Below are 10,104 nucleotides of genomic sequence, written 5' to 3'. Positions count from 1 at the left end.
GCCACCAATTTTAAATGGTGGTAAAAGAGCTTTTAGTGCTAAATCTGCAGTTGTTAAAACAAACAGCACATGGCTGATAAAACATTTACTGTAACAATTCATGCTTTTTATTTAATGAAATCGGAAAATCATACGATTATTAAAGAAGATATTTTATCAAACCAGCCCCACACCATTCAACGGGTTTGAAAATAAAGAATATAAGTTGCCTTTAAAACTCGTAAGACCAGGCTCTTTGCGACGTTAACTCGAGGCGGTATTTTAGCCTCGTTAATCAGCTAAATGTCAAAATAGACATTGTTTCCCATTCAGATGGCATGAAACTACTTTGAACGTATCCTCCATTTATATCAACTTTAAAAACTTCTGCGTTTAGCACCAAGCTCAACAGGTGCTTGCTGCCTCTGTTTACAACGAACCCCCAGCTCTTTATGGTACTTGATAAATTGTTGTTTATATTCCAATACTGTATTTTAGCCTCATTAATCGGGTAAATGTCAAAAAGACTTTTTTACATTCAGCTGATCTGAAAACAAAGTTATTAGATGAACTATTTCCTACTAACGAATCTTTCTTATATACCAAAATACACAATCAACTTTAAAAGATATTAAAATACATGTGACAATCTAAGAAATGGTTTCACATGTAAAACATCTGCGTTTAGCACAACGACCTCTCGGTAAAACATAACGGGGCGCTTTTTCCTATTGCTTAGATGTTACCCTTACAGCTGTGAATGCTAGAATGAGTCTTCTTTGTCGGTACAAAGAGTCACCACCCCTTAGAGGTGGAACATCAGCAACTCAGCACCTCTGAGCTTTCTCCCAAACGTACAGGGTGTTTCGCTCCGCCCTTCCAAGGCGGGACAGAGCAAGACGGGCAGCATAAAGAGCTCTGCTTAGATGTCTATCGCCATGCTAACTTTCTTCAGCATACAAGTGCCGCGTCGGTCTTTCCAAAAGGTAGGCAATTTCGCTTTTTCTTCCACAATGGCAGACAAAGGTAAAAATACTTTTGTGATTGTTGGTAAGTGTAGATTATCGAAATATGTGCTGTTAATGATTGTCTCTCTTCAAACTGATGAAATGATTTTCTTTTATAAATCCGATTTCAGATCAGTGACGAAGAGCAATCTCCGAGAACCCTCTCGCCAGGAGGTGGGTTTTCTGATTTTTAAATGAAAAAACTGTACTTAGTTGTAACGCTCAGAGTTTATAAATGAAGTATTTTTCTTACTTCAGAAGGTTGCAGTTTCTGGCCCATTGGTTGTGGGAAAGAAAAATCACATTATCTGTATAAGTATATTACTTGTTTATATTAATGTACTAATCAAGCTATATGATTAATTGTTACTAGTGAAGCTCTTGTACAATGCAAAACTAAAAAGAACAACTTGTGACATTTCTCAGGAACTGCTGACTTTTAGTCTGTACTCAGGAAAACTGCTAATCTTTTTAGTTTTAACATCTAGGAATGTAAAATCAGCAGCAACAGGTTCTTTCACTTCTTCTTAAGTTGTTTTGAACAAATTATGTTGTAACCCTTGGGCGTATTACTGAACTCACTCAAGTAATTGTGTAATCTTATCTTGACTTTGAAGATCTGTTATAAAAAGGAACTATTGCTGGTAACTGTCAGTGACATTAGCTGACAGGGGCTGCATAGTCTCTCTCTCACCAAGAATAAAGAAATTGCTTCTGAGCTACTGAAGCAGTGTCTGCCTGCTGTTTACCTCGAACCTTCATCCACAGTTGCTCAAAACGTGAGTCAATTTTAATACTTTTAAATCGAAATGCTGTTTATAAGACAGCACAGAATAAAGTATGTACAAGCTTATTACTTTTAATGGTAATATACAAAACATATTACTTTAATAGTACATTCAGACTGATTACTTTAAATGAAAATGTACAAACTTATTACTTTATAAGCACGTTTAGGCTGATTACTTTTTAATGGAAAAGTCTTAGTACTGTATATTTTATGCTGATGAACACGGAATTGGAAGAATTAATAGCTACCACAGATTGTCTTTTTGATACTAAAAATCCTGCCTGAGACAAAAAAACTAAAGCGTCCCCAGAACCTCATGAGTACTACTTTCACCTGAGGATTCGGGTGTGTGGAAAAATAAGGCGTTGGGGGTTGAATATATAATTTTTAACAGAAAACTCAATGCTTCCAAAGAGTGGTTATTCTTCTGAAGGTTCCAGTCAGCCGCTAGAATCGGCGCAAAGGCCCTTTGACAGTCTATCATTAAACATCTCTTTCACGCACCCTGGTAAATTGAACTAATTGTGTGAGTGTGCCTCAAATGTTTATTTTTTAAAGAAAACATTGTCTTGTTTGTTTTTTCCAGAGCCCGCTTCGCCAGGATTACTGACTCAGATACTTGGGGATTCACCGCCGTTTGTATCATCACCCGGCCTTCTCACCCAAATAGTCGGCGAATCCGAAAGAATTGATGCCGGGGTTGCCTCACTGAAGGCTGAAATCGAATGAGTGCTGTTGGATTTTCAAAGTGCATTACCCGGAACTTTTACATCTTTCTCCAGATTTACGTGAAAAGGTTATTTTATTGTACGCTATTTTAGAAAACCTGTTTCCCAAATAATGACCAGTAATATGAGTGGCGAAGGTAACAGCAGGAAAAGGCGTGCAAGTGAGAACTTGGACACTGGGAGAGGTTCTCAAAATACGGGGTTATTGCATGACATGGTGAATGAACTTAGTTACTCTATTCGGCCCCCAAAAATACCTACTCCTCCACTCCGATATTTTAATGAATTGGAATATATTAATTGGCAAAATCAAAACATGACACAGATGAATAATATAATAGCCACCATGAGAGTTCCTTCACCTGTTACCACTCCCATTGACTTTGACCAGCTTGACTGCCTTTTAGAAACCCTGCATCCAGTAGCCACCCCCGATGAAATGCTGACATTAAATAATTTGCTAGAAAGGTTTCAGCGGTCTTTGACCAAAAATGTGAATGCTCAAACGGGTGATGGCTTAACAAATACCATGGGTTCTGCAAATGCTGGGCCTTTTGGTCCACCCACCCAGAACGCTGTCCCCTCTCAGAGTATGGTTACACCTGTCTCAGCCACCCCTTTGGTTACATCTGTTTCAGTTTTACCTTTTGTGCCCTCTACTTCTGTCTCAGTCACGGCGACCTCTGCTCCAGTCACTGTATCTTCAGTCACTGTCTCCTCGACCCCCTCTGCTCCAGTCACTGTAGCTAACACTTCTGTTTCAGTATCCTCATCTGTAGCTAACCCCTCTGTTCCTTCTGCTATATTGAACCCTTCTGGCCCTCCTGCTTCAGTCCCTGTAGCTAACACTTCTGTTTCAGTATCCCCATCTGTATCTAACCCCTCTGTTCCTTCTGCTGCATCAAACCCTTCTGGCCCCTCTGCTTCAGTCCCTGTAGTTAACACTTCTTTTTCAGTATCCCCAGCTGTAGCTAACCTTTCTGGCCCTTCTGCTCCAGTCTTACCATCTGTGTCTAATGCTTCAGTCCCTGTAGCTAACACCTCTGATTCAGTATGTCCATCTGTAGCTAACCCCTCTGTTTCAGTCTTGCCCCCTGTTTCAATCACTGTTTCCTCAGCCCCTGTTGCACAGCCATTTGTGGCTATCCCATCAACCTCCTCAGTCGCACCGGTTATGTCCGGTGGTTCTGTCGTGTCTAAACCTTCAACTGCTTCTACTTCAGGCGTAACAGTTATGGCCGGTCCCTCTGCTGTCTCTAGTGCTGACAATCAGAACATTTTTCAGCAGATCAACAGACTGGCATTTAATAATACAGAAATAAGACACCCCTTAAATTTTGCTGATGCCTATGAACTAGAGTCTTATGAAGAGGTGTTTAACAGTATTCATGAGACGCTGCAAAGAATTCTGGATAGTTTTTCGGGTACTTTAAATCCGCAAGATGTTGTACAGTTAGAATTGCGTGCTGAATCCTTACCTATTAGTGTTTTTATACAGATGACTGGCTCTCATATGATTGTAGACGATTTTCTTCAACAAATAGAGAATCTTCTTCAGAGTCACTTGAGTGTATTAGCAGATGAGTCTCTGAAGCTAGTCATACAGATTGTTCGGTCACCTAGCGGGGGCGCCAATGGCACTCGTAAGGCATCTGTTCTACTCAATCATGAAATAGTTAGAAAGAAAATGAGGCATTTAATTATTTCTTACAATTATGGGAATCAGCTCTGTTTTACCTTTTGTCTGCTTCCACTAATGGAAGACCAGTACAGACAAAATCTGCAGTTATGCATGCGTGAAGCATACAACCTTCAGAGCAAGGCTGGATTATCTGAGCATGAAAAAGTGTCCTTTGTGGATGTTCATAAATTTGAAAACTTGCTGGATCTTAAAATTGTTGTCTGGTACAGATGCCCAAGAAATGAGAAATTTTTAAAATTTGAAAGCTCCCGCGGTAGAAACCATAAAACCTATTTTATGTTTTTGCATCACAACCATTACTACGGCATTTTGAATGTAAAGGGTTTTCTGGATGTGAAATACTTGTGTGACTACTGTTGCACTAGGTACCACTCAATCCTTAGCCATCGCTGTGAAGGCCACTGCAACGTCTGTTTCTCCTCCGATTGCAGGCCAATCCCTGAAGAGCTTATCAAGTGTGTTGATTGCAACCGTTACTGCCGGTCCCAATTTTGTTTTATTCAACATACGATTCCTAAATTTAATGACAAGACCAATGACATGGAAGCGAAACTGCAGCACAGCAAAAATGTGTCCTCTGTGTTGCAAAACGTACACAGTGAATGCTGCCTCAAATCCCCATAAACATCGGCCCAAGGAATGTTGTGTTTGTAAAGCAAAAATTGAAATTGATGCAGAAAACCATCAGTGCTTTATAGAAACCTTGAAGTCTGGGGATTGGTGTGAGAAATACATATTTTATGATTTTGAAAGTCGGCAAGAAACGGGTGTGCACATTCCAAATTACATATCCTGTAAGTCCTTGCGTGGGAAATCCTGGTTCTAGGCGGGTGAAGATTGTGTACAACAGTTCTTTGCCAGATACTGTCGTTCCAAGTATCAAGACTATACTTTCATAGCTCACAATTCAAAAGGTTACAATAGGTACTTTTTAATGAAGTATTTGCTTGAAAATGGTGTGAACCCTCATGTTACCATTCAAGGAAATAAGTTGATGTGTTTCACAGATGATGGTTATCAATTACGTTTTATAGATTCTTTGAATTTTTTAACAATGAAATTGAGTGTCATGCCTAAAAAGTTTGATGCCGAAAAAAGGTATTTCCCCCATTTCTTCAATATGGCTGAAAACCAGAATTATATCGGACCCTACCCTGAGCCTGAATGCTACGGCATCTGGAGCATGATGACCAAAAAAAAAGAAGAATTTTTTACCTGGTATGAGGGTGTCAGACATGCTGTTTTTAATTTTAAAGAGGAGATGGCTTTTTATTGTAAAAATGACATTGAAATTCTTAGAACCACATGCATCAAATTTAGAGACGAGGTCATCAAAATTGGCAATATTGATCCGTTTCAATGCATGACCCTAGCCTCTCTATGTACTGTATGGCCATGTACAGGCAAAACTGTATGCCTCCAAAATCTATCGGTATAATTCCTTCTGACCATTACATTAGTAGTCAGAAAAACTATTCGAATGCATCTATTCAATGGTTATTGTATCTCTGTGAAACAGAAAAGTTTCACGCTCTAAACCTTGGGGAAGTAAAGAAGGGTTCCTTTTTTCTTGACGGCTATGCCAGAGTTAAAGGTATTCCGACCGCCTTTGAATTTGCTTGCTGTTTTTATCACGGCTGTCCAGAATGTTATGATTTAAACAGTACCCATTCTTTAACCGGCATGACTTGTGCAGTTATGTACCAAAAGTTTATGTGAAAATTGAAAATACTTAGGACAAAATTTTAATCTAGATGTGTACGTGCCGTGGGAGCACAATTGGGAGATGATGAAAAAACACGACCTCAGGCTACAAAGTTTCTTAAAACAGTGCGATTTCCCTCAACGTATAAAGCCGAGGGATTCGTTGTTCGGCGGCCATACCAATGCCATAAAATTGTACCACAAGGTCGTGGGCCCTGAGCAGATTCACTATTATAATTTCACTAGTTTGTAACCGTTTGTGAATAAAACAAAAATGTACCCAATCAGTCATCCCACCATCATTTTTCAGCAGTTTGGCGATCTTGGCCAGTATTATGGATTAATTAAAGCCACCATCCAGCCTCCACGTGGTCTCAGTTTTCCAGTCCTGCCTCTCAGGTTTTGCGGGAAATTAATGTTCACACTCTGTCGCACCTGCGCGGAGACAGAATCTCAGACTGTAGAATGTCGTCACACAGAGGTTGAGAGAGCTTTAAAACGGGACTTGGTGTAGTGTGGAAATAGCAAAGGTCAGTGACAAAGGTTATAAAGTTTCAAAAGTACACAAGATTTGGCATTACTCAGACTATATCAAGCTTCATCTAAAAGGCAAGAAGGAGGCATCGGGTTATCCTGCCTGGTGTATGGATGAGGCTTCCCGAGACTGGTATATTTTAGATTATTATCAGAAGGAAGGTCTACAAATAGACAGTGATAACATCGCCGTAACTCCTGCTAAGAGACAGATTTCAAAGTTGTTTTTAAATTCTCTTTGGGGTAAATTTGGGCAAAAGCCTCTCCATCTCACTACTAGCTTAGTCAAGGACGGTGAGGAATTCTTGTAATATATTTTCTCCAAACAGTATAATGTTTCTTATTTTTAGTTTATCGGCGATGAGATTGCTCAAATACAATGGAAGTACACCCTGAAAAGTACACCCTACCTGATAGCGTTAATGTTGTCATTGCTGCTTTCACCACTGCCCATGCCCGGTTAGAGTTGTACAATTTACTGGACAGTTTGGGAGAAAGGGTGTTGTACCATGACACCAACTCGGTCATTTTTACTTCTCAACCTGGTCAGTACAATCCTCCTCTGGGTGACTATTTAGGAGAGCTCACCAGTGAGGTAAATCCTGGTGATTATATTACAGAATTTGCATCAGGTGATCCAAAGACATACGGGTATAAAACGGCACAAGGCAAAACATGTATGAAGGTAAAAGGCATTACCATTAACCATGAAACTGGTAAAATTGTAAACCTGAAACACTAACCAATCTAGTTCATAATTTTGTGACGTCTCATGAAGCACCCCCTCAAGAGTTACTGGTTCACGGTAAGCAGAAATACAAAACGCTTCACTTTAGAAAACAGACCACTCAGGAGGAAATTCAGAGTGGTGTATAACAAGAGGCTTCTCCTAAAAAGATTACACCACAAGACCTTATGGATACTAAAAGAGATTTTGATACACGCCTTCAACACCCCTTTGCTAAAATTATCTCGGGTCCGTTTTGTTCCAGTAAATTACTGAACCATTCGAATCATGTTGTGTCTCAACCTTTTCAAAATATAATTTGGTTTTATACAGGTAGTTGCTGGCAGAAAATGTACAACGAGCTGTTGGTTAAATTTCAGTAGTTAAAATTTATTGAGGGGATCCCAAAGTCTTTATGCGACGACTAACTTCTCCCTCCTGAGAAAATAAATTTGGTCATTGTAGATGATCTGATGGAATCGGTTAGCAAAAGCCAGGAACTAGATAGATAGATAGATAGATAGATAGATAGATAGATAGATAGATAGATAGATAGATAGATAGATAGATAGATAGATAGATAGATAGATAGATAGATAGATAGATAGATAGATAGATAGATAGATAGATAGATAGATAGATAGATAGATAGATAGATACTTTATTAATCCCAAGGGGAAATTCACATACTCCAGCAGACAGCATACTGATAAAGAAAATATTAAATTAAAGAGTGATAACAATGCAGGTATACAAACAGGCAATATTTTTGAATAATGTTAACGTTTACCCCCCCGGGTGGAATTAAAGAGTCGCATAGTGTGGGGGAGGAACGATCTCCTCAGTCTGTCAGTGGAGCAGGAAAGTGACAGCAGTCTGTCGCTGAAGCTGCTCCTCTGTCTGGAGATGATACTGCTTAGTGGATGCAGTGGATTCTCCATGATTGACAGGAGCCTGTTCAGTGCCCGTCGCTCTGCCACGGATGTCAAGCTGTTAGAAAAAGCTTTCACAAAATATACTCATCACCTGAATCTGTCTATCATTTACTTGGTTCAAAATTTATTCTTTCAAGGAAAGAAAAGCCGAACGATTAATCTTAACGCCAATTACATTACTCTTTTTAAAAACCCCAGGGACAAATTGCAGATTACTACCTTGGCCCACCAAATGTATCCGGGGCGTGTTAAGTTCTTTTTGGAAGCTTTCGAAGATGCTACCATACGGCTATCTCTTAGTGGATCAGAAGGCACAGACCCCCGAAGAACTGCGATTAAGAACAGGTCTGTTTCCGCCCGATTGGCCGGTCGTGTAAACCGTGAAAAGATAAAAGAAGCTGTTCTGCGCCAAAGTTACATATTCTGTCAGCATGTTGGTTAGAATAAGTAGAAACCCACAGCCTCTCAAGGCCTTACTCCGTTGCTCTTGTCGTCGCTGTAAAATTCTTATACTGTAAATACCTCTTCTGACGATTTAGTTAATGCTTTGTCCGAAATAGCCTGTAATACTTTAAAAGGTAATATACCTCTTTCACCTAAACAGTTTAAACAACTCAAAAAGCATAAAACATCTGTCAGAAAAATAAGTGACAGAAAACTAACCTTAAAAAAGAAGAAAGCTATTTTGAACCAGAAAGGAGGCTTTTTAGGGGCTCTTTTAAGTGTCATTACCTTCTAGATCATAAACATGGAATACGCTCAAAAAATGTATTTGGTACCGCAGCAACAAATGTCTCTTTTTCAGCAAAAGAGCGCTAATCTCAACGATCTCTTGAGCACCACTGAAACTGAACTGGATAAGGAAATAAGAAACGTCCTGCAACACTGTGATATAGGGGCTGATGAGAAGGTGAAGCTTTACACTTCTATCTTACAGAGATATCTAATATTAGTTAAAAAGGCTGATAAAGAAACTAACAGTCTGACACTCATGTTACCAAAAGAAGAAAATGTTGAGGGGGACATTAAAACAGTTAACGTGTCTGAGGACCAGGTTTGGCGAGAGGTTTTGAGAAGTGCGCCTATAAAAGCAAAGAAAAATGTTGAATTTGTTTTACATAAAATGTCTGTCAATCCCAATCATGCATTTTGGAATAATCATAGAGAGCTGTTGTTAGAAGGTAAACCTTTGGTCGGCTCCAACATGGTGGATTTGGTACGTAATCTGACAGCATCTCATACAATACCTGAGCATAGGCGGCCGCGTGGTTGGAAGGAATTTGTAAACGCCATGGCTGGTTTGAACATTCCATTTTCTGTCGTGCCTAATGACGATACGAGAGAACTCCTTGAAAGTTTTAAACCGCCTGCCGCCCCCCTCCCTGTTCATCAACCTGAAATTAGCCCCTACCAACAGAAACCGAGAAAAAAAAGACTGGATTGGATTGCTTATTAATTTGTAAAATTGCTTGTTTATTAAATACAATTTTATGTCATTACAGAGTGTTGTCATACTTTAACCGTCTATTGAAACAATTATAGGTCACTGATCTATGCATGCAAGGGTACCAATAAAAACAACGTCCCGGTGAAGGAAGCCAGGAATGAACAAATTTAGAGACCATAGCATCATTTTTGTTCACGTCATCAGAATACTTTTTTATTACAGAGGCATACGGGAGTCCTTTTCCTCCCTGATGCAGATAGAAGAGGCAGTGTTGACCGCATTTGTCCAAGATCCAACTTTGAAGCTGCCTGTTGTTGTAAATGATTTGTTTACAGTTTTTGCTTAAGAAACGGCAAATGTCATTCAGGAAGTAGATAAAGTCCGGAGGATTTCCATAGGAATCAAAAAACTCACCATTTCTGTCTTCAGTGAGGTAAATCCCCAGCCAGTATTCTCCAGGTTGGGTTTGGCGATGAGTATTCACTACGAACATGGCCGGCACTCCAATATTTTTTTCCGGTAGTTGATCACATGCCAGTACCCCACGGAAA

The sequence above is a fragment of the Erpetoichthys calabaricus genome, chromosome 16 (assembly GCF_900747795.2).
Source record: "Erpetoichthys calabaricus chromosome 16, fErpCal1.3, whole genome shotgun sequence".
NCBI lineage: Eukaryota > Metazoa > Chordata > Cladistia > Polypteriformes > Polypteridae > Erpetoichthys > Erpetoichthys calabaricus.
The sequence above is the reverse complement of the archived record's forward strand: the minus strand, read 5'-3'. Positions refer to the sequence as shown.